Below are 26,108 nucleotides of genomic sequence, written 5' to 3' on the forward strand. Positions count from 1 at the left end.
GCAACTTTTGGGGTTATAAGAACAATATTTAAAAATTGTCCCTATTTTTGGGCCTTTGTCCCACCTTTATTTAGGGCTTTCCCCAGTTTTCCTGCCCTAAGATGTTGAGAGCTATGGTTATATCCATGAGTTTACTGTGGTACCCCTACCATTGGGATGGACTTTGGAGATGGGAGCTTTGCATTCAGTGTGTTCACCCTATTCCTAAAATTATCCCATTCACATGGAGGCCTCCACTGGGAAGTCTATCTCCTTCTCCAGTGTCACAGTTTGGGCCCGAGTCCTGTCCTGTTGCCCTAAGAATCTTGGTTTGTCACAAGAGAAAGTTCCCTTCCCCCAGTGTCACTCTCTCTCTCTCTCTCTCTCTCTCTCTCTCTCTCTTCTCTCCATTGGGAAGGATTTGCTTCTCTTTTGTGTGAACATTATCTTTAGAGTAAATTTGTCCAAGGGTTTTCCCCCTCGTAGAAATAGGAGTATGTCAGTACAGTTCTACTCCTCCGTTGGGCTTCTCATGGATGAAAGAAGAATTCACCAAAATTGTTTTTTTTTCCTTGGATAGCGTTTCCTTCTTTGTTTCCTTTAAAAGTGCAACTGTTCAGTTAGTTAGATAACTCTGACACTGTATACAGTTTGATGATCCTTTGCCTTACCCTCCCTAGCATGTTTATGAGAGCTTACCTTGGATACTCCCATGTTGAAGTTGTATAATACTCATACACTTCACTGGGCCATACTAAGTCTTAAGGTAGAACTCCCATATTTTCCAAAATTCTGTCCACGAAGGATCTTAATACAATTCAGAAACTACTCCAGGTGCTGTCATTACGAGACATGAGTGCAAGCAGTTGCATGATTTTAACCATTCCCAAGATCTTTCCTTACCCTTTCTTGGTGGAAATTCATTAATTATCTAATGTGTCTTTTGACTTAAATCTTCAGAAGACCTCTAGACAATCTCTCATCACTGATTATCCTGGTTGTCCTTTTTGAATACTTCCAAGAATCCCTTCCATCACTGCTAGGGTGGGCACCCTTCATTCAATTACCTCTGACTTATCTGTTCTCAGATGTACTTGCTCCATACTGCGACATTTCGGGTATTCCTCAAGAGTCCTTGTTTAATTCCCCTTCGACTATATCTTTATGTGGCTAGAAAGAATGGGTTTGCAGACTCAGATTTATACATACTGTTTCAGAGATAAACTTATCAACATCCTAAGGTGTAGCCCAGACTCTCTAACTCTTGAGAAGGTGAGAGTTAAGTCTCCTTCCATGTGAATTATTTTCCACTAAGGATGGGGTCCTCCGTTTAATCCAGTTATTCTAAATCCTATTCAAAGTATTCTAAATTAAGGATGCCTTACACTTCTATCCATCCTGCCTCTCCTGCACAAGCTTTAATGTATGTATTCCATGCGTGGCTAAGATCCCCAATAAAACACAAAAACAGAGAGACATTCTGGACTACTCGACATTTCCCATTGACAGCGAACCACCTTCCTTTCAGATTACCTCTTTTACGTTTATCTCAGTCTTCAGATTCTTTACCTAATACTGGGCGATCAAGGTAGCTCACATGGTGCAGGAAAGACAACTAATTTGATCACATATGATTGGTTAACTTCCTGTTTCTCCAACTAGACATCTAATTCTACTAGACAGGGTTTACTTACTCTATGTTCACCCCAACCCTAACCTTTTGAAAATATATCCAAATCAATGTCAGTTTTCATTCTTCTAGCTCTTTTAGTTATAATTTTTCTTTTGCTAATCTCTTTAGTCCACGTCACAACCGCCTATTCTCATTATGCTCTATCTTCTTTCTTAACATACACCCGATATTGTAGATGTTATATTTGATGTTTACACAGATGGAGGACACATTGCTGGACAACTACCCTGCTCTCCTCCTCATTATATGCAGTAATTCGGGATGCTCTCCAGCTATGGCAGGAGGGCATGTTTACTGAAGAATGGTCCAACCTCATAGCATTACCCACTACAGATTCCAATCTAAACACTGGCCCTTTTTCAACTTCTACCTCTGCCATCTATCCCTCTCTTCTCAACCCTTTTTAAAAAAATGACAATTTTTTTTTATCTACTTTAAATCATGTGACAGATGAATCCCCTGAATAAATCATGCATTAAGGCAACATGTTCAATAATTTAAAAACTGAAGTAAAAAAAAATCAAAAGCTGAATATCTGAATACCTAAACCTGTACACTTTTTTTTACCAATTGGCAGCTTACACTTAATGCAACTTCTTGGCCAGGGATTAATGACCAGATTTCTATTAGCTGTCATTTAAAACTAAGAGCATTAGAAAGATTATATCACTACCTTTTTTATCAGACAGATTTTCTCATTATAGCATTTACTATTTAATAAAACTATTTATTATTGCGGGTCTACTTTAATTAATTGAAAGCTGATTCCAGCGAATGCAAATCCTTTGACACATATACATCGAACTGCGAAATGAGAGAACTCACAAAACCGCGAAACTCAAAATACCAATTTGTCATACTCGGCCAACCCCACCGCCCGAAACACACTATCCACCCAAACAAAATAAATAAACCACAAACATACACCAACCAAAGCCCTACTTTTAACCCTACACTAAACCTCACATACACCACTATCTATGCACTCTCTTTAACCCCTCCCTAACACTAAGGTCCATAACTACCGCACACTTACCCTACGGAGCTATACCCAAACAAAATAAATAAACCACAGACATACACCAACCAAAACCCTATTTCTAACCCTACACTAAACCTCACATACACCACTATCTATGCACTCTCCTTAACCCCTCCCTAACCCTAAGGTCCGTAACTACCGCACACTTACCCTATGGAGCTATACCCAAACAAAATAAATAAACCACAGACATACACCAACCAAAACCCTATTTCTAACCCTACACTAAACCTCACATACACCACTATCTATGCACTCTCCTTAACCCCTCCCTAACCCTAAGGTCCGTAACTACTGCACACTTACCCTACGGAGCTATACCCAAACAAAATAAATAAACCACAAACATACACCAACCAAAACCCTACTTCTAACCCTACACTAAACCTCACATACACCACTATCTATGCACTCTCCTTAACCCCTCCCTAACCCTAAGGTCTGTAACTACCGCACACTTACCCTATGGAGCTATACCCAAACAAAATAAATAAACCACACATATACACTAACCAAACCCCTACCTCAAACCCTACACTAAACGTTAAATACATTACCCATATTACATTACCTATCTATGCACTTACCTTAACCCGCACCCTAATGTCCGTAACTATCGCACACTTACCTTACAGAGCTTTAGCTCAGACGTGCCAACCAAAACACTTCCACATTTCGAATTTTGTGGTAATTTTGCAGTAATTTCACGGTTTTGTAAGTTTGCTTATTTCGCAGTTTCATACATTTGTGTCGATGGATTTGCATTCGCTGGAATCAGCTTTTGGTTAAATAAAGTAGACTCATTATTGCATGGTATGCATGATTTGTTCAGGAATTTAACTGTCACATAATTTAAAGATGATCACATGATTTTTAAAAGTTCTTAGCTGTCACGATTTTAACCTGATCACATGATTTTAAAAAGTTGTCACATGACCTTTTAGAATTGTATTTAAACAGTGTATGTTTGGCTCACTTCATCTGAAGAAGTTTTATTATAAAGTAAAACAAAAGTGCTTATATTACATTTCAAGTTGTTTGACCTGGATCTGAGGGAATCTCTGTGGCCTTGCATGTGTTTTTTAACAGAGAGATATGTGCTTAGCATGCCAAGCTGGTGATTTTACACCTATAGGCATGTGCACTTGAGCACATGGATGTTAGTGGAGGGCACAGAATGCACTCATGGTGTTGCATGTGCTCACATCAGTCACTGAGGGCTGGGGGCTAAGCTAACCACAAAACTCATGATGGCTGCCTGTATGACGGCTCCTGGGAAAGATAGGATTGATGACTGGCAGGCAACAAGAAAGAAACACTATAAAAACACTGGAACTTGTTACCTCAACGTACAAGGGACTTCTCCACTTCTCAGTCTTCAAAAAAGCCATTTGATTAATCTCAAAATTTACCCAACATCATATTTCCCTACAGGTCCCAGTGAGGTGCTCAAAACTGTACTTTTGTCAAATGCAAGAAAGGTGAGAGAATAAACTGCATTTCAAACACAATGAATGGAACTGTGGTTATACACTTGTTATGTGTGCACTGACTTAGCCCAATAATTATGTCTGATAACTTTGTTAAGGGGTAATGGAATTAGAAGTAAGTTCACTTCAACTTTTAACTATAAACGCCTCCCTACTGTCTCCTCTTCTGTATTCCCTCAGTTAAACACATTGCACTGCACTATACAGAATCTAAATGAAGCATAACTCTCTTATATACACCTTCCTAATAACTAACTATGCATATAATTCATACTTTTAACTTACTATAAATTAATTATCTCACTATTATGGCTCCATGGCTAATGTGCAATCAAAACGTGCAGTCACAAAGGAGGATGATGATGAGTATCACATTGACAGTGAAACTGTGTCTATCAAAACTCATTGCTTCACCAGTGAATTGTTTTTGCAGGGGGGTTTCCATCCCCCACCCACACTCCCCAAGCCACAAAAATATATCTCTGCAATTATATGTTTAATTGGTTGCTTGCATATTTAAGTGTGTTTTGATATTGGTTCAACCATTCTGATGAAGTCCGAGTCTTGGGACGAAACCTAGGTAATTGGTGAACCGTGTATGAAGTTTTGCTGTTGGTAATAAATTCGTTTTGGCTTGGACTTCATTTTCGTTTACTTTCTGTTTGTGGTTCGTTGGTTCTTGGTTATTTGTTGGCCTACACGGAAAACGATAGTCCTTCTGCCGAGATCATGGATTTATTGCAACGCATTAATGAACAGCTTAAGGAGCATTCGGCTCAAATCAAAAGTTTAGCCGAAAGGCAATTTTCAGCTCCTTTATTACCATCTATGGGAAGTTTAGGCTTACCGCTTACTCAAGCCACCCCTATTTCACCACCATCGACCATTTTGGATGTGAACAATGTTGCCGGTAATTCAAACAGTAATTCAACTAACGTGCGAACTGTTTCAGTCGACAGATTTCCTTTGGTGTGTAACAGTGAGCAGTGGAAAACTAATTGTTTTAGTTTTGAAGATGATAGTGCTCCTATTGTTAATACCAAGGTTACCAACGATAAATCATTAGCTGAATTGCTTAAAGTGTTTGAAGCCAAATTATTTAAATTGAAGAGAACCCAGCTTGAGAACAATTACTTAACCAGGAACATTGAACTTGGGATGGTGCCGAAGGGCTTGTGTGTATGGAGGTACCCAAATGGGTGCGAAAGCAACAGAGATATAGTTAATGACTTGCACAAATTATTCAATAAAACTGGTTTAAGTATCATGGATATCATGGTCAAATACAACAAGATTAAGATTGAGATCCTTTTGGGTGAATTAGAGACCATTAATGAAAATATTACCAAAGACCTATTGTTTGACCGATATTACACTAACTATTCCAATATTGTGAAGGACATAGACCGTAGCTGTGAGGCTATTTATAATAAAAAGCTTCAGAAATTGCAGCGGGACATTAGAGTGTACGAGAGCGGAAATGTTTATCCGCAATCGGGAAGGGAGTCCCGCAGCTATGGTAACCAGGATAGATCAACCAATCACAGGTTGGAATAGAGTGGTGTCGCAACCTCGGAAGGGCTAAGAGGGGTTGAAAGCTTTAATTTTGTTGGAGAGAACCCTTTAGAGGAAGGCGTGAGATGGTCGGAGAGAATCAGGAACCGGTAACCGTCCTACGAAGAGAGCGAGGTTGGTCGGGCAGGAGCACGATCCAAAACGGGTCCATCTGCCATCAATCCTCAGAGAGCGGCCTGGAAAATGAGAAGGTAGTGAATTTCAACACTGGGTCCGGAAGCATTAGGGATGATGTTAACGTACTTGATTTTGGCACTTCGGACAGATCATCTCACAATCAAGAAGTTCATGATGGCTCTGGTAATGTTATTTACAGTACTTTTGACTCTGAACAGTGTCTGATGTCTTTGGCGGTTTTCGATGGATTTAAGAGTGTGAATGTTCATAATCCTTCTTTCACACATGACCTTAACGCTGACATTATGAATGACACAGGCACATGTGACATTATTGGGTTTAACCAAAGTATGTTGTATGGTGATGCCAGCAATTTAGATGATTTTCAAGATCACAGTATTTTTTCTAACCCAAATGGTGCACCATTATACAGTGAGTATGGTACTAGTGTTTCCAAATCTATGGGGATTATGTTGAATTCCGATGGCGCTTTGGATGAGTGCCAGCGTATTTTGAGTAACATTTTAGATGTATGTGATGTATCAGGGCGAGATATTGATGACAATGATGGTAATGTTTCAGCATTGGGTTGTGTTTGTAGTGAAGATGCATTGTTGAATTTGAGCACACACACTTTAGAGCACGAAGGCATTTGTGTGCAGTCCGGTAACCATGGTGTATTAGTTGAAGACGCTGATTTTAGTACTGAGACACATTTTATTAAGTGTGGTCTTGGTCACTCAAGACCAACTATTGTTTTGCTGAACACTTCCTTAACCATGGCTAATGATACTTGTGATTTTTATCAGTCACTTTGTATGCAGGAAGTTTATGAACAAGGTGATAAACAGAGCACTGAATGTTTTGAGTATGGCAGTAACATTGATCAAGTAAGTCGGTATGATATGGATGTGTTAGTTGACCAGACAATATATGGTATCTTGAGCTGTCCCATTGTGCTGGAAAATAGTTTGCATGATTTTAAACTATACAACTATTCCAGTGTTTCATTTGGCATTGAGTATGTCGATTTATTTTCTAAAGGATTTAATTTTGTTCCATGTAGGAACGGTAATTTAGCAGATACATTAATTGATTTAAAAATGTTAACACGGAAAATGAATTTAAAGGCTTATTTTGGTGCAGATAACAATGCTAGTTATTTGGCGAGTAATAAGGGCATTTCTAAACCAAGTGTTTTTAATCCACCCTTGAATCAGACTGTGGCACTGTTTGAAAGAATGTGTGAATTTGACATTAGAGATCATTTCAGACAGCGGCAAGGTAAACCACAACTTAATATGACCAAGGATGAGTATGTTTTGATGGATAATTTAGGTAGGTTGGGGACTATATGAATCATGAAGCCTGATAAAGGTAATGGAGTGGTGATAGTCAACAACAATGATTATATAAATCTTATGATGTCTATGCTCATGGAAGATAATTACATTGAAACCAGTATTAATGAAATATTGCTTATAGGAAAGTGGATCTTCTTTTAGAGGATATGTTGTTCCAGGGTAAATTGACTGAAGTTGATTATGAATATATGATTAATGCATTCCCTGTGGTCAGTGGTATTTTTGGTATACCCAAAATTCATAAAGGACTGGATAACGTACAGTTTATACCTATTGTAGATGGCAAAAGGAGTAAGGTGTGTTTTATTAGCCAGTTCTTGGACCATCATATGAAATTGGGTATTAGGAGATTTCCCCACATTACCAAGGATTCTTGGCATTTTTTGGAGAGGGTGAAAAGTTTGGAAGTTAATGGGAATATTACTTTTTTAACTATTGATGTTTGTAATTTGTTTTCTGTTATACCACATGATATTGGTTTATCCTGGTTGGAAGAACAGTTGTTGGCCACAGGTGTGTACGAGCAGGACCAGGTTAATGTTTTTGTTAAACTCATGGAGGTGGTTTTATGTAATAATTTTTTATTTTTTGAAGGGCACTATTTTAGACAACGTACTGGAGTGGCCATGGGTGCCGCTTGTGCCCCTATTTATGCCAATTACATTATGGCTTATTGGGAAGAACAATACATGTTCAACAGTGAGTTTTTCAAATTTGTCAAGTTATACTCACGTTTTTTGGACGATATTTTTATTATTTGGGATGGTGATTTGGTTACTCTTGAGGCTTTTATTAAATATATCAATAGTACAGTTTGGTTCCTGCAATTTGCACATGAAACTAATGACAACACCATTACATATTTGGATGTTAGATTGACTTATGACAAGGTCAATGGTACCATCAAATCTAACATATACAGGAAACCTACGTTTTCCAACTCATATTTACAGTACAACAGCTGGCATCCCAACCATCAGAAAAGGGCTATAGTTAAGGGCCAAATGGTTAGGGCAGCCCGATAGTTAGTGATGACAACGATTTATTGGATGAGTTGGATTTCATGGTTTCCTTGTTTTTGAATAGAGGTTACCCGGAACAACTTTGTTTAGATGTACGCAGGGAAATTGAACATAAAAGAGATATTGGTGTGCTTCAAGCTATACTTAGGTCAGAAAACAACCACTGTGGTTACAGTTATGTGCATACCAAAATAGCTTCCTTGACAAATGTAACCTTAATGTTTATCTCCACATACAATGGGGATTCTGACGTTATTAAAAAGATGATTTATAGGAATTGGAGTATTTTTCAGATGAATAAAGATTTTGCAGTACATTTCGGAAAGAGACCCATGTTTGTTTATAGAAAGGATTTAGCATTTAAGGACATTTTTGAAAGGAATTTATTGGTCAAGGGGCCTTCGACCAACAGAAGTATTGGTAACTTTAAATGTGGAAGATGTTTGACATGTCCCCACATTTTGTTAACAGGTAGTAGGTTAGTGGTTAACAATTGTTTTATTTCTATTTCAGGTCATTTTGATTGCTACACTAGAAATGTGGTTTACCTTGCCAAATGCCAGAATTGTACTGCCTTTTACGTGGGTAAGACGTGTAGGCATTTCAGGGATAGGATCAAGGAACACTTATTAGACATTAAACGTATTAAAACTACTAATGCCCTTACAAGACACTTAGTGGGTAATGCTGATCACACATTCAAATTTTGTATTTTACAACAAGTGATGATTGATCAACAGGGTAGGATCACTGATTTACATTTGGACGTGTGTGAATTAAAATGGCAGCTCAGGTTGAATGCCCACAATTTTCCTGGGCTCAATGATTATAGTTCCATTAAGCCTTTACTTAGGTTGAAAAACATTATGGGATAAATATAAATTGATATGTTACTTTTATATATTTATATTTACACTGGGCAATCAATAAGTATATATATATATATATATATATATATATATATATATATATATATATATATTGACACATATATATTTTTTATTTATTGATTTTTAAATTTAATTCCTAAATCCAACTTTTTATTTACAGCATTTGTATTAAATATTTCCTTATGAATCTGGTTTTATTTTATTTTATTTTATACATACACATTTACGTCTACGTATACATATACTTTTCATATTACATTTCTCATTCATTCATACCTTTTATACTCATTTTTTTTTTGGTTTACATTTTAACTTTTTTTATATAACCTATATATATTTTTTTTTATCATAGGTTTTATTATGTTTTTACCTTGGTGATATGGATAGAAGTGTAACACTGGTGTTAATGTGTAATTACAGCCAAGGTTTTGTAGGGTTTTGGCAATTACAACTGATTGGGCTTAATTGTTTTATGCAATTATATGTTTAATTGGTTGCTTGCATATTTAAGTGTATTTTGATATTGGTTCAACCATTCTGATGAAGTCCGAGTCTTGGGACGAAACCTAGGTAATTGGTGAACCGTGTATGAAGTTTTGCTGTTGGTAATAAATTCGTTTTGGCTTGGACTTCGTTTTCGTTTACTTTCTGTTTGTGGTTCGTTGGTTCTTGGTTTTATCTCTGAGATTGCTGTATTTTGTAGAAAAGTAAATCATTTGAGGCATTGCAGTCTTCATCGTTAAGATCAAACTGCATTGTTTGTAATTACAGATTAGAGTGTGGATCAAATGATTCATAGTTAAGCCTAGCATCCTACTAGTCCCACACAGTAGCCTCCACTTTTGCCAAAGCACAAATACTGCAAAAACAAAAGCAATCTCATGCTAGCATATGTGTTTGTGTCCCTTTTACATTATTTATTTATTTTTTTTAACATTTGTTGACCAGGATAGTCCGACTGGATACATGTCCATTTTCAGCGGAGGCCACGGGGAGAAAAGCTCCAAGATAATAATATAAGATAATAATACACATTGAACATTTAGTAAATGCTAGTTTCAAGCAGATTACAGTCATAAGTAATACTAACATTTAGCACATATAGTACTTATTATAAAACACTTTACAAAACATATTATTTTCAAAGTTAAACATACATAACATTACATTCAGGTTTAAGACACACTGAGCAGCAGTTATACAATTGACCCTTCCTGAAATGGAGTGGTAGAAAAAAGTTAGAAGTAGTTGAAGGTAAGGCACCTAAGAAATAGAGAGGTCACTAGTCGGGGTTAGTGCAAGGACATAACCAATAAGTTTTGAAGTATTTCTTGAGTTTGTTTTTGAATTGAGTTAGCGAGGGTTCTAGGGTTCCGTATTTTTCCAACAGAGTTGGCAAACAGAGAGTCCCCAGCTGAGTAGTTGGATTTGTATGTTTGAACTAGGAGTCTAGTGGATGATCGCAGTGGCCGGGTGCTGGTGTAGGAGCTGATAATATTTTTTAGTGCAGGTGTATTTTCTGGTTGGTAAAGGACTTTATGTGCCACTATTAGCTGGCTGAACTTCAGTAGGCTTGGCAGTTCAAGCCATCCTAGGCGATTTAGGTTGTGACAATGGTATGTCCGGTAGGCTGTGCCAGTAGCAAATCTGGCAATGTGGTTATAGCAGGATGATAGTTTATTAAGATCTGTTTTGTTTAAGTTGGAGAATAGAGGTGAGACATAGAGAAGAGTTGATAGCAGATGGGATCGGGCAATTGCAATTCTAGCAAGTGGGCTAAGGAAAGGTTTGATTCTGTAAAGAGAGCCAAATTTTTTATTAATGGTTTTGATAGTTTGATTGATATGCGCATCAAACTTCAGGTTGTTATCAACTATGACACCCAGTTGTTTAGTTTGGGCTTCTGGGAAGATGATAGTGCCATTGTTAGCAGTTATGTTGAAGGCTGGCAGGGAGGTCCTGCATGTGGGGGAGAAGAGGAGCAACTTAGTTTTGTTGAGGTTTAGGATTAGATGTTGATTGGACAGCCATTTTTCCACTGTATTGAAGGTAATTTGGGTTAATGTGAATAAAGTAGCTGGTGAGGTGTCAGAGCAAATCAAGGTGGAGTCATCCGCATATTGAATGCAGGTAGCATCTGGGATGACTGAGTGAAGGTCGTTGATGGAGAAAAGAAGGAGTCCTAGTATCAAGCCCTGGGGGACTCCTAATGTGATGGGTAGGCGAGATGATAGCTTTTCCTGCCATAGGACTACCTGTTGCCTGCCCTGCAGGTAGGATTGAATCCATTGGAGTGCATGGTTGTTTAAGGAGAAGACCTTCAAGGTATTTAAGCACTTTGTGGTCAACCATGTCAAAAGCCTTGGATTGATCTAGAAAGAGTGCTGAGGATAGTTTGTTATTATTGCAATTGTGGTCAATGATGTAAGAGAAAGAGAGGAGGGCAGAAGTAGTACTGTGGTGTGGCTTAAAGCCATGCTGATAGTTGGACAACAGCTTGTTCTGTGCGAGGTAGTGCATGAGCTGTATGTGTACACACTTCTCCATAATTTTAGCTAGAGGTGACAGAATACCTATGGGTCTAGAGTTTGACAGTTCAGTGGAACTACCTCCTTTATGGTGAGGTATAACATGGGAGATTTTCCATATAGTGGGCACAGTAGCTTCAGATATAGCTCTGTTGATCAAGATAGAGATGGGGTAGGCTATGGTGTCAGCAGCCTTTTGCAGATAGTCTGCTGGGAGGAGGTTAGCAGCCAGGGTGGTGGGTCTTAGTTTCTTACGTAGGGCATGAATAAGTTGAGTAGGAACAGGTTGGAAGGTAAAGTATGTTTGGGTACAGGGTGTGGCTACATTAGAATTAGAGCCATTGGAAGAGAGTTGGCTGGCTAGAGACTGGATAGTCTCTGTGAAGAAGCTTTTGAAGTTATTAGCAATGTCTACTGGAGATTTTTGTTGGGAAGCTGAGGGGGGGGGGGTAGAGTGGCTGTTTGGCCTGGGTGGAGTAGTTTGTTTATTCCAGCCCAGAACTTTTGAGGTTTGTTTTGGTGTTTTTGCAGTAGGTGGTAGTGGTGGTTCTTTTTGTCTAAGGTTATGGATTTTTGGTGTCATTCCTTAGCTGTCTGAATCTTAGTTGATCAAGTGAGGCTTTTGTTTTTCGGTAGGTGGCCCATGCTTTGTTTCTGAATGAAATTTTGGTTTTGGTATCTTTAGAAAGCCATAGTGCAATATTAACTTTGGTTCTAATAGAGTGGCTGAGAGCATGGGAGTTAAGAATAGCAAGGAATTTGGTGTTAAAGTATGCTACTGCTTCATCTAGGGGGAGACTTTTTAGTACTGACCAGTTGCATGCCTTAAGTTCACTTTGAAACTTGGTGAGAATAAAATTCTTGTTGTTTCTTAATGTTCTATAGGTGGGTTGGTAGGAGCAGTCTAGTTTGAGCTTGATTACATAGGTGAGACAGTGGTCACTTAAGTCATCAGGCAAACTGCCTGATTTATAAGATTGAAGATGGGTATTGACAAGTATCCAGTCTAGGGTACTTTCCTTGTTATTGGGTTTTCCTGTCCTGGTGGGGGAGGTTATGATTTGAGTATATCCGTAGAGGTTTATGTGGGTTGTGGGGGGTTTCATAAGTGCAAGTGTTCTAGTCAATGTTGAAATCCCCAAGAGCAATTGTTTCTTGGGGCTGGTTAGTGGATGACCAATATAAGAAGTCTTCTAAGGTGTCTGTGTTCCTCCTTGGGGGAATGTAGACACAGACAATGTTTACATTTTTGTTTCTGTTAATTTGTAGTTTTGAGATAAGAATTTCAGCATTATTGAACTGGGGTGGTTGTTGTGTGTCTATGCTGACAGATAGGGTAGACTTGTAAAGTATGGCTATCCCACCACGCTTTCTGGTGGTATGGTCTAGATGAAACATACTATACCCCTGGTGGCATATATTATATTACACTTACCGCCAGGAGCAGTCATCCTAACTTTCTCTATACTCAGTTGTTTATAACTCATTATTACAGAACTGTAGGTATTGTACTTATAAAATGGGTACAGATAATTGTAAATTACTAGAATTGACATTATTCTTGGTTTACTTAGTACTCCATACACTATTACTGCCAGTGTTTCCATGCTGCTTGTTAACCTGTACCTTCTATGCTTTGATTTTGTAGTGATTTGTGGTCTTGCATGGTTCTTCAGTTCTGTATGTTAACAGCCTAGCACCCGCCTTGATCAGAGTGTTCAAAATAAATAGGCCCATGTCTGTTAACATGACTACATAGTCACTTGTTAGCCTCTGGTTCTATGAACAGTTATGACCAGCCATGAATTTGAACATGACATTCATTCTAAGAACAGTTATGACCAGCCATGAATTTGAACATGACATTCATTATGGATAATCCATAGAGATACTGGTGTAAAGTACTAGTAAAAAATGATTTTCATCAGCTTTGGCATTTTAGGCCACAGCACTCATTAACCTTAGTTTGTATGTCCTATTATGTTTACTACTTACAATATTGTCAGTTTGTTTATCCACAGTTTTTACTTAAAATCTGTTTTAATTTCCCATCTATAAAGGTGAACTGAAAAATTATAATTTAATCATAGTAATGACTGGAAATTGCTCTTAAAAATCATGAGTATAATTCATAGATTTCTTCCCATGAAAATAAAATTTCATTTTTTAAAAAACTAAAATTATTTTCCTTGATCTGTAACTAGCACAGAAATTCATTAATGATTCAACATTCAGATTTAGGTCATGAAAGCTGTTCCGCCTGCTTATGGTCCTCCAGGTATCTCCATCATACTCATCCACATAAAACAAAGTTCATCCCTGTCCACTTTCATGTGCAGCATACAATTTAGCCTCAGAACTGCCCCCTGTACTACTAATGGATAGAAGCAGCTCCTAAATGCTTTACCACATGGGTGGGTCCCCTCAAATTATCTATGGTATGATCTTAGTTATTTTCATTAGGGGTAATATATAATTATCAACCATGGGAAGGGTAATGCCGACCTATAACTAAATAGGAAAGGTTATTTCAAGCATAAAAAGAGAAATTAGTTAGGCTTAAAATGATCCACAAGGGCAGCATGCCTAGTACTTAACCTGTAAACATGAGTGTTTCCCAGTGTCTCCCTGTAGAACTAAAACATCCATAGGTGGTACTGTAATGAGTGCCACTTTAAAATGGCTGGGTATACTAAAGCTGTTAGCTATATATGCACAAGCTACAGGAAGACGTGTTTCTTCTGCAACTTACAGTCAAGCTACGTTGACTCTGTTGACTGCTAACACAAATTGCACCTCATTGCATCTTGTCATTGGCTAATGAGTCTTGACACCTGCATGTGACTTTTCCAGAGAAAAAGCTCCAGATCTAGAATGTGATTGTAAGTGTAAAAAGTGCAGGTATGCAAGCTGAACTTACCATAACAGTTGATGTTCAAATGATCACTGCAGCAGTAGCCTTAGCTATATGGGTTATATCCTGCCAAGGATATAACAGCCGGACAGCTTCCAAAGCTTCAGGGCACCTTTCATGTGCTCAAAGTATCAAGAAACATGAGCTGAACTATCTAAAAGACACGTTTGGGTCCAAAGCCCTGCAGAGCTTTCTTGACAGCAGAGAGAGGAAGGCTGAGTACTGAAAGGACAAAGCTAGTAATAACAAAAATAAAATGAACACACCCTGGCATAAAAAACACACCAAAAAAACAAGGGGGGTGAAGGGAGGGACTGGCTACTGCAGCAGTGATCATTCAAACATCTGCTGTTATGGTTAAGTTCAACTTACATTTCTGTACTATACTCGTCATATTGATCACTGCTGCAGTAGCCTTAGCTATATGGGTAGACCACCATAGCTAACTATATTTGGGAGGTGGAAGGAGAAGGGTCCAGGAGCCCCTGAAGAATGCTCCTAGCAAAGCATGATCTAAACCTAGGGAAGGAATCCAGCTTATGGTGCTTTGTAAAAAGTATGTTAAGAGGACCAAGTAGCAGCTTCTAGAATACTTCTAGAAATCCAACCCTTTCCAAAAAGGTGTAGAAGAAGCCAAGGTCCTTGTAGAGTGGGCCTTGACACTGCCTGGAATAGATTTGTCATGGTAAGTATAACAAAAGGTAATAACCTTAGATAACCATTTGGAAATAGTCTATTCTGACACAGATTATCCCTTCTTCTTACCTTCACAAGAAATGAACAATTGATCCGATGAGCTAAAAGATTTAGTTCTGTCAAGATCATACATGAGTTGTCTGTGGACATCCAAGGTATGGAGTATCCTTTCGCTCTTAATTTTAGATTCAGGAAAGAAAACGGGGAGATGGGTCAAAGTAAACTCAGATACTACTTTAGACATAAAAGAAGGAATAGTTCTCAAAGAAACTCTGTCCTTTGGAAAATGAGGTAGGGTTGACTTACCATAAGAGCTTGCAACTCAGATACCATTCTTGCAAAGTCAAAGCAAGCAGTAAAACTGTTTTCCATATTAAGAATCTCAAGTCAGCCAGATTTGCTGGTTCAAATGGAGCAAATTTTAGTTTCTCTACACAAAATTAATATCCCAAGGAGGGGTCACTGGTTTACTTGGAGGCATCTAATGCAAAACCCCTTTCAGGAGCATTTTGACAAGTGACTGTCATGAAAGAGGAGGATCCATGCACAGACATGCTGAAATGGCCGATAAATGAACCTTGATAGAGGATTAAGAAAGGCCATAGGACAGTAACTCACACAAATATTGTAAAACCAGAGAACAACTAGCCCTTAATGAGTGCTGGTTATGTTGTTTGTACCAACTAGAAAACCTTTTTCCTTTGCTAATATAAGATTTTCTAGAAGCAGGCGTTCTGGACTCCAGTAGTATGTGCTGCACATCTTCAGAAAACAGGTGCCTCTATCATCTAGGCCAGTGATGGCGAAGCTATGACACGCATGTCAAAGGTGACATGCCAGGACGTTTTGAGTGGCACACCAGCATTTACCAATACCCGAGTTACCAAAGAAACTGAATGAACAAAAATGCAAGAAATATGTGACCCTGCACTTATCTATTAAAACTCTGCAACAAAAAAAGTCATTAATTAATATCAATCAAATCAAATGCAGTGTGTTCCATATTTATTTCAGTTCAATACAAAATTACTTTTAAAAGTAGTATAATACATAGTAGCACACGACTGGACTATATTTTTTTGCATAAATGAATATGCAAAGAATTGTTTCTCTTTTGTTCGCAGAATCAAGATAGCCATTTTTCAAATTTTTGACACACCAAGCCCAAAAGGTTCGCCATCACTGATCTAGGCAGTCAAGTGATGATGATTGATGTTGGGGGGAATTCAAACACCCTGTTCTTGTGTGAGTAGATCCATTCGATGAGGAAGCTTGTGGTAATTGCCTATGGCCAGTTCCAAAAGAAAGGAGAACCATAGGTGCCTGGGCCAGAAAGGAATCACTACAGTTATCTTGGGGGATTCCTTCTGAATCTTCGGAAGTCCCCTGGATATTAGTGGAAAGGATGGAAAGGCATACAGGAACATTCCTGTCCAAAGAAAAGAAAACGTATTTGTCTTCCACACCTTCTTGTATACAGTCTTGGAATAGAATTTTGCCAGTTGATTGTTCAGAGAGGAAGCTAAAAGGTCTACTTCAGGAACTCCCACAAATGGATCAAATCACCCTAGGTTCCAGTTGTGATGGTCTGCTCTGGTTCTGCTCAGCTTGTCTGCCACACAGTTTTGCTCTGATGGAATGGAGAATGCCAAAGCTATATCCCAAGCTAACATAGCTTGTCTGCATAGAGGGTACAGCCTGGTTCCCTCTTTCTTGCTGATGTACCACATCACTGTGCTATTGTCTGCAACCATTTGAAGAGGTCCCAGGGACCAAAAATGGTTCAGAAAATTGGCTGCTTTGATCAGGGCAAGCATCTCCTTGATGTTTATGTGTTTGCATCTGTCCCTGGTGTCCCACACACCCTGCACTTTTACCTCTCCTGAACCTGCTCCCCGACTAAAGTCTGAAGCATTTGTGGGACTGATTGCTTTAGACCAGAGAGGGAGAAGGAGAGCCCTTCATTAAAGATATCTGTTGCCCTTGCCAAGTTATTTCTCTTCTGACAAACTCCAGTACTGGGATCTGAAAAGATAAAGGGTATTGATGCTGGGACCAGAGATTTCAGATACCACTGTATCTTTCTCATGTGGACTCTTGACAGGGTTATCATGAAAATTACAGATGCCATGATACCCAAAATCCTAAGGTATTCCCTCGCAGTGACTGAAGTCTAAGTGGAAAACCTTAGAAATAAAGATCTATCTTTTCCTGTGGTTGAAAATTTCTATGAACTTAAGTGTCTAGATGACATCTCATAAACACAATCCTGTATGAGGGAGTCAAGAAAAACGTTTGAATGTTTTCTTGGAATCCCAGCTTGTGCAAGAGATATCTCACTCAGAGACAGAGATTCCTAACATTTTAAAAAACTCTGAGAAGATAAACAAGTTATCTAAATACAGACAAATGAGGATACACTGAACCTGCAATCAGCTACAACTGAAGCTAGACACATTATGAACATTCTTAGTGCAGTGGATAGTGCAAAGGTTAAGGCAGAGAGCTGATAATGTGATCCAGATGCACAAAACCTTAAGAAATGCCTGAGGTCTAGATGAATAGGAATATTATTTTTATTTATTTATTACATTTTGTTGACCAGGAATGTCCAACTGGGCCAGAGGCCCGTTTTCAGTGGAGGCCCAGGGAGAAAAGCTCCACAGAAAAATACAATACAAGTAGATTTTAGATACACAGATTATAAAAAATTAGCATGCAATTTTACAAATCAAAAACAAACATCACAAAATAGTATGCATTTCTACAATATCAAAAACATCATATCTCAAGAAAAAACATTCTATGAGAATTGTGTGTTTAATGGTGTAGATCCTAGGGGAAGATCTACCTTGATGAACAAACACAACAGGATGGTGGGAAACTAAAAACCTGCTAATGGAGCAGCTCTGTAGTGAATACAAAAGAAGCTGAAGTAAAGCATTATTTACAAGCTGAGAGAGCTGATGGCAAAGGTGGTAGATGGAGTAGAGATAAGTTAGAAAAGAAGCAGGGGAAGAGCTTGTCCTGAGCGTAGCTAACGAGAAGAGAGTAGGCTTAAGCAGGGGAGTGGCAGGAGCATAGCCAGTGGTTGCTGAGGGGGTGTTTTAGTAATGTTTTGAAATGAACATGTGAGGGTATGTTCCTTAGGGTTTCTGAGAGGGAGTTCCAGAGTTTGGCTATGTTGTGGGAATAGAGGGAGTTGCCGTGTTGGTTGTGGGAGTTAGACACCTTAAGTAAGAGTTTGTTGGAGGATCTGAGAGTACAATGGTTGGACTGTGGTTGAACTAAGGAGGACAGGGCAGGGCAATTATTGGGATTGTAGATTATTTTGTGGGTTAAGGCTAGATGATTGAAAGAGAGAGAAGGTTTGGTAGCTCTAGCCAGTTTAATGCTGAAAGTGATGAGCAGTGGTGGGATGTGAGTGGGAGGTTGTTGGCAAATTTGGAGATTTTATGGTAACAAGATTCCAGTTTATTGAGGTCATATTTCCGGAGGTTTGTGAAAACAATGGAACCATAGAGAAGGGTACTTAGGAGGTGTGTGTGTGCAGTGACAAGCCTGGCTTTTGGTGTTAGGAATGGCTTGGCTCTATACGGGCTGCCTAATTTTATGTGGACTTTTTTGATGGTTTGAGCAATATGTATGTTAAATTTGAGGTATTCATCTATGGTAATACCTAAGAGTTTTGTGTGGTTAGTGGGGGTAATTTTGGTACTATTAGCAGAGGTGATGGAAAGGGGGATTTGTGAAATTTTGGATTTATTTCTAAATACTATAACTTTGGTTTTGTTGGGATTTAATATGAGTTGGTGTTGAGAGAGGTAGGATTCAATGTCCTGTAAAGCAGATTGCATTTTGATTTGAAGATCTTGGGTGGAGGGAGTGGAACAGATAAGGGTAGTGTTATCAGCGTACTGAACAATGGTGGCATGCCGGGCTGGTGTGCAGAGATTATTGGTGAATATGACAAAGAGGAGTGGACCGAGAATGGAACCTTGAGGGACTCCCACAGAGGTGGGGAGGAGAGGGGAGAGGGAGGAGTCCCATATTGTGGCCTGTTGATGGTTAGAAAGATAACTGTGGAACCAGGTTAGTGCGGGTGAGCTAAGGCCATAGGTGGATAGTTTGTTAAGAAGGAGCTGGTGGGAGACAGTGTCGAAGGCTTTAGACATGTCTAGAAATATTGTAGCAACCTGTTGTCCTTTGTTCAGGTGTCGGTGGATGGAGTCAGTAAAGGCAAGGAGAGCTGTACTAGTACTGTGCTTTGGTCAGAAACCATGCTGAGAGTCAGAAAGTAGGTTGTTGAGAAGGAAGTAATTTAAGAGTTGGTTGTGGATGCATTTCTCTAGGATTTTTGCAAGGGGGTAGAGGATTGCTATGGTGTGTAAGTTTGTTATTTCTTTGGATGGGCCACCTTTATGGAGTGGAATAATATGAGATATTTTCCAAATGTGAGGTACAATACCGTTCCTTGATAGAGTGGTTCATGAGTATGAAGATGGGATATGCAATTACAGGAGCTGCCAGTTTCAGGAATTCATTAGGGAGATTGTCAGCAGCTGTGTGGTTTGGTTTGAGTTTGGATAAGAGAGTTTTTATGCAGTTTGTTTGTATCATTGTGAAGAAGAGGGGATTGTGATTGAGTATAGTGGTGCTAGGGATGGTAAGTGGCTGTGGTTACAGTGCTGATGGACTGGGTGTTAAACTGGGTAGCTATGGGGTCAGTGTTATTGGAGGAGGTCAGAGAGGTGGGAGGTTTGACTTGGGTTTAAGAGTTGGTTGATACAATGCCAGAAAGTTTTTGGGTTATTTTGGTTTTTTATGCTGACAGGATAGGAAGTATGCTTGTTTGTCACTTTTTAATTGTTATTTTTTTTTTGTTTTTGTTAAGTTTCTTAGCTGTTGATAGTTGGTTAGGTCTGATTTTTCTCTATGAAATAACCATTTCTATGAAAATAAGCATCATTTTAGTCTGGTTTTATTAGCAAACTTGAAAGAAGAGGAAGAGTCAATAGGTTGTGAAGTGACATTTTGAATTTTGGCACTATCACAAATAGGTTTAGGAAAGAAATATCACAAACTGGTCTCCAAATGTTTTCTTTCTTTAGGACTAGGAACATAGTTGAATAAAACCTCTTCCCCACCTGGGAAGGAGGAACTGGTTCTTTCACTCCTTTGGACAACATGTGATAAAGAACAGGTGGAAACAAAACAGTCTGATCTGCAGGATGAGGAATGAACTCTTGAAAAGGAGGAATTTCATTTCACTGCCATCTGTAACCCTGATGAATGATTTCAGAGCCCATTTGTCTGAAACAATCTGTTGCCAAAGAGGAAAATGGAGATTCATACTTTCTGGAAGAGAAAGGGGGCCAGTGTGGGAGGGAGTCACAAGGTCTCTTGAACAGTCAGACTTGTTGGAGTGTCCTTGGTTTTAGGAGGTTTGAGACTTCCTTTTGGCACCTCCTTGCCACTTGTTAAATGTCCATATAGCTGAATTCTTGACTGTTTATTCTGTTTTTTTGCTGAAACTGAATGAGGAGAAAGAAAATCCCTTGGATAATTTGGAAAAAGAGGGCTGCAAAATCAGAAATTTACTGGATCAGATTGCCCCTTTCTTCACACTTTTTTGATCACCTCTGCAGCAGAGGGGCCAAACACTAAATATTCATCCAAGGAAGAATTTAAAATTTCATTTTTATCATCATCTGGAAGGTTCAGAGACTGCAGCCAAACAAACCTCCTTAAAACCATATCAGTGGCCATAGCCCTGGAAGAAGTATTGACAGTCATACATGCATTGCAAACAATAAGTAGTGACCTGTGCAATAGAAGAAACTAAGTTATATAAAGCAGAGTTTTTTCACAAGAAACTATAGATAAAACAGCTGCCATACTTTCAGAATATGTCAGAATAAACTTTAAAATAGGAGCCTGACAATTTAAAATTCAAAGTTGCAGAAGTATACCCTTTTTTCTCCACACCTATCAATAATTTTCCCATCCTTATTAGAAAGAGTAGGATTGGAATTAACTAAATGCTTAGCAGCAGAGGAGTCAACTAAGTCTATAGCTGTTGGGTCAGATTTAAAAGACTGAGGAACTTTATAAATCATAGCTACCTTTTTAGGAACAGCTGGCTGACAATCAGGAAAATTGTAGGCAGTAAAACACATCCTCTAAAGCAGACAGGACAGGACAGGAGAAATGGGTATAGCTTCTAGAAAATCCTTTTGTAACAACTCATAGTATTTTTTGAGGGACTGAGAAACCTCAGTGTTCTCCCAGTGAAAACATTGGGACATTCTAGCAAGTCTTAGAGAAAGTGAAACCTCCATAGGAAGGGTAAGCTCTGCTCACAGTCTGAATCAGAAGTCTGAGGACAAAACCCTGAATCCATCCCTACATCTTCCTGTTCAGATTCAGAATCCTGACTGTCTTCAGGAAAGGAGGCATCCCTCTTTCTTTTACTGGAAATGACTCTACAAGAAAGATCAAAAACCTGAATCAAACCCTGAGCCAGTCCCAGTAAACTGCTGCTACCCAAAGAAATTTGAGGAGGAGTAGATACACACTTGGTTTTCTGTTTCTTTGTGACAGGAAAAATGGGGCCAACTGTATTACTAATGGCAGCTGCTGCTTTCCCAAAGATGGGCACAGCATTCTGACACAACAGGGAAAATATTCCCCATTCCCCCTCCCAGGACTGACAAAAGTGGTTCTCTCTTGCTCACTAACAGAGCCCCAACAGCAGCAGAAGATGTGGCTAACCCCCAGTCCACTGTGGCTGTAGGTGCTATACCACAGGGATCCCTGGTAAAAGGTAAGTGGTCTAAGGTACAACAAATGGCCACAGCAGAGTCATTCACCTACAGCTGAGGCAAATTGCTAACCTGATGTGGTGGCAAAGGGTGTTTGCTTAACTTTTTCTTTTTGTAGCTGGAAGAAGGACCACCAGTTGGAATGACAATCTGTTCCATGATCAAGCCAAAAATAGTGCCTCCATCCTAGTAAAAACAAGCAACAATGACATTAAAGCTACCAGTCAATAAAAGGTACTTTTTTGGAAGACAAAACACAGAAAAAAGTGCTTTTAAACACTATGGCAGCCCCACAACCTTAAAATAAACACAATTTCTCCACAGTAAATAGTTTGCTCCACTTAAAAGACAATCTGTTAAGACATAACACTCCTAGATTAAAATAACTTTCCTGAAGAGGAAAATAATAAAACATAAGAAATAAGAAAACAGAATTTTTTTCCCCAAAGGGAACTTATCTAACCAGCTAAGGGAAGCACAACCCAACCGTCAATCCTCAAAAGCCTAAGAGAGCTTATTGCTTGGCGGCAGTAAAGCTCTGAAGGGCTTCATGCCCAAACTGTAATGTAGCTTAAAGCTGAGCTGACTAAAAGACAAGTTGGAAATACCCTGAAGCTTTGGAAGCTGCCCGGCTGATATATCCTTGGCAGGATATAATTCATATAGTTAAGGCTACTGCAGCAGTGATCAATATGAAGAACATCTAGCTGAATTTAGCTGGTATTTTCTAAACTCCTGTACAAGTTCCATTTCCTTTCGTAGCAGTGAGGTGACATTCCACATCCTAAAACTATTAAATATTCCAAAGGAGGATTCTATCATAATCCATCCCACTCTTTCCAACCACTTACAAACCATCAAACCAGTCCTACACCCTTTGCCTTGTGGGGAGTAAGCCCATGTTACAGCTCCCTGCAGTTTTTTGGGGGGCTGAGCACAACTGGGATATTTGAGAAAATGAGTTACTTATCAGTAAATAGCACTCTTGTCTAGTTCCAAGGTTGGCCTAATAACCCTATTATAGGTGACTCTATCTTATTCTTTGAAAGAGCTACTGGGGGGGTCTTTTAGTGGCTCATGCTTTTGGCTGGCCCACTCCTTCGACTAAATTGTTAAGAATGACTCTACCAAGAGCACAATCTCAGAAGCACTCCTACTCCTTCACCATGACTAAGAGATTATAGAATGCATTCTGGGCCATACAGATGCACAGTGTTGTGCTTTGGCTTTTGGCACAGGTCAATACATGTGTATGTGTACATGAGTTATGTCTTTGTGTATGTCTGTGTGAGAGAGAGAGCATGATATTAGATACATGCAAGCAAATAAATTATATACTTGTATCCTCCTGCACAAGTTATTAAATATAAATTATAAAAATATATGTGACACACAGTTACTGTCATGACCTGTACCGAAGGCAAAAACAGAACAAGGTGCATTGACTTGACCCAAAATACATTATGAGACAATATACAAAATAAAATCTCACTCTACAAGATACACAAGACAATGCAATGATTTCAGAAACAAACACTACAACAACAGCTAAAACAAGGAATGTTGTGGCAAAGATCGTGTGTTATAGACAAAACAAAATTAATACAATGTTAAGCACTTCTCACATACAGATTAAATCGCAACATTAAATAGGATCATGAATGTCTCAAGATGCTAAACAAATTTTTGAAATACCACCACAAATCATGCATGCAAACCACAGTATTATGAATAAAGTACAAATATTCAAAGCATAACATCTGGCTACATCTTTTGCACTGGAAAGTGGTCAGGTGTAACTTAAAGCCATTCGTCTAGAAAACAAATAATGCAAGATAAAGTTGGCTCCATGAGACAGAAGTTGGAAAAACAGGAAAAACAGGTAATACAGCAGCAGTTAACATAAGTGTAAGTCAGTAAATAAGGCCAGAAAAGATGGTAGCAGAAAGAGGAGATGAAACGTTTTAATGAATTAAAATAAATATTAGCTTATTTAGCTTGGCAACACAGCTTCTCTGTAAAATTAGATACGTTAGGTCAGAAGTTAGATATTGTTATGACAGAAATGCCAATGAGCAAGGTTGAGGGGTACCTATTGTGATGTGATGTGGAATGATGAGGTGGCAATCAATTCATTGTAAATGGGATTAGTATTGCCATCATTTGGTCATTTTAAAACAGGATTTATTTATCTGTGAGATTAAGAAGAGGGAAGACCTTAAGGTTATAGTTGAGGGTGTCTTTTGCACCTAAATGCTGCTTTAGATTATAAGAAATTAGTGCTATTAATGTTGTATCACTTTAGTTTAAACTATCACACTCACTTACCACAGTGAAAAGTCAGTTCCATAAATTAAAAGCAGTAACAGAGAAAGCAGAATCCCTGCTTCTCAGGCTGTTCCATGGTTTAGTGGGATGGGTACCACTGTTTGTGCTAGACCTGTGAAGGTAATGTTCCTCACATAGTCATGGATGTCTAGCTGTTGGAGGGCAATATTCACAGAACCGAAGCTTGTAAAGTAGTGTGCAGAACAACAGCCAAAAGAAAAATCTGCTTATTGTTCAAGTTCTAGCCAAAATGCTGTACTCAGGGCTAAATAACACAGTCCTACTTTAAAGCAAAAATCCTGAGTGTACAAACATGAGAAAAGTTTAAAGTTGCACATAGTTATTGGCATTGCTCAGCATAATAATTCTCAGCAAAATGAAAAAAATATTTGAGGTAATTTTCTATATCAGTTCATAAAAACGTAGTAACTGTACAGTAAGGGCAAGATATATAACCTAGGAAATGTTAATTTACCTCGTTAATGAAGTCCTTTGTGTAATGCAATTTCATTTAACTGTAGGGAGGGTGTTCCAAGCTAGACACTATTTTGTTGGCCATCCTGCCATCACAGCAGGGATCTTTCCTAGTTCTTTCAGACATATGACAGTTGGCAGAAGAAGAGTTTTTAAAGATGTACACCACACAAGAATTTCAGCAAGGTAGAAACACCCATCTCCATGCTAACAACAATGTTAGTTGCCCAAAGTTTAGCTGCTTTCTTAATTTAAGCCATGTGGTAAACTTCAGAGTTTTGTTATTTTAGCAGGCACAGCAGATCAAAAATGAACAATTATACTACTGAGCATTTTAGGTATGTTAAAAAGTCATCTTATGCAGTCTATCAGGTATAACACTAACTAACAGCTGAGGGATAAATACGGCCTTAACACTTATAATTCTAGCTTTGTCAGTTAAACATCTCATGAGAGGAATAACTGAAACATTGGTTGAGAAGAAAGCCAAAACATGTGACCCTTTGAGTTTACTGTGAGTCGGGACAAAGTGATATGGTAAGGATAAATAAGAGTAGTCAGTGGTAAGGGAGTTACTCCAGTGAAAGCCTTAAGTAACAGCACATCCCTGAGAAGGCAGTAATCAAGTACTAGAAAGTCTGACTGGACTTTATTTATGTATCTCGTAATGATCTCAGAATATCAGCAGTAGTACAGCACAGTATATTCTCATAGGTACTCCATAATATAGGCAACTTCCAATGCCCCCCCCCCCCATATATACTTTCACAACCACACACACACTACTCATTTATTTGTTCAGAATACTTCCAAACTTACACTTGTTAATATTAAGTCTAAATGCTGAATGTAATCTAGTGCTTAAGAAGCACATAGTATTGATCTTATTAAACTGAATGTAGGTTCATGTGTTTGATATGTATGCATGTGCAACTATATTAATCTTATTGAGCTACATATATTATAGTGTAGTGATGTGTAGGTAGAGTCAAGTACCCCAAGGGTCTACCTTCAAAGAAGGCTTGTGGATCAATTGTGTTATCCATTAACAAATTGAAAGCAAATAGGTTAACTGAGCTTTTTTAATTAAATATTTGTAAATATGTGTTTGTTTGTTTGTGTCTTTCGGCTTTTCCCGGTTAGGGGTCGCCACAGCGGAACTCCGGTCCGCT

At 38.6% G+C, this 26,108-nt stretch overlaps 1 protein-coding gene across 2 annotated transcripts in view; it reads left to right on the top strand.

The window, feature by feature from the left end:
• Window positions 1-26,108, top strand: part of CNTN2 (contactin 2) — a 907,647-nt gene that overhangs the window by 880,130 nt on the left and 1,409 nt on the right. The gene's annotated exons all lie outside the window — the stretch shown is intronic.

This window comes from Protopterus annectens, chromosome 7.part0, assembly GCF_019279795.1.
Source record: "Protopterus annectens isolate FY-2018-M chromosome 7.part0, PAN1.0, whole genome shotgun sequence".
NCBI lineage: Eukaryota > Metazoa > Chordata > Ceratodontiformes > Protopteridae > Protopterus > Protopterus annectens.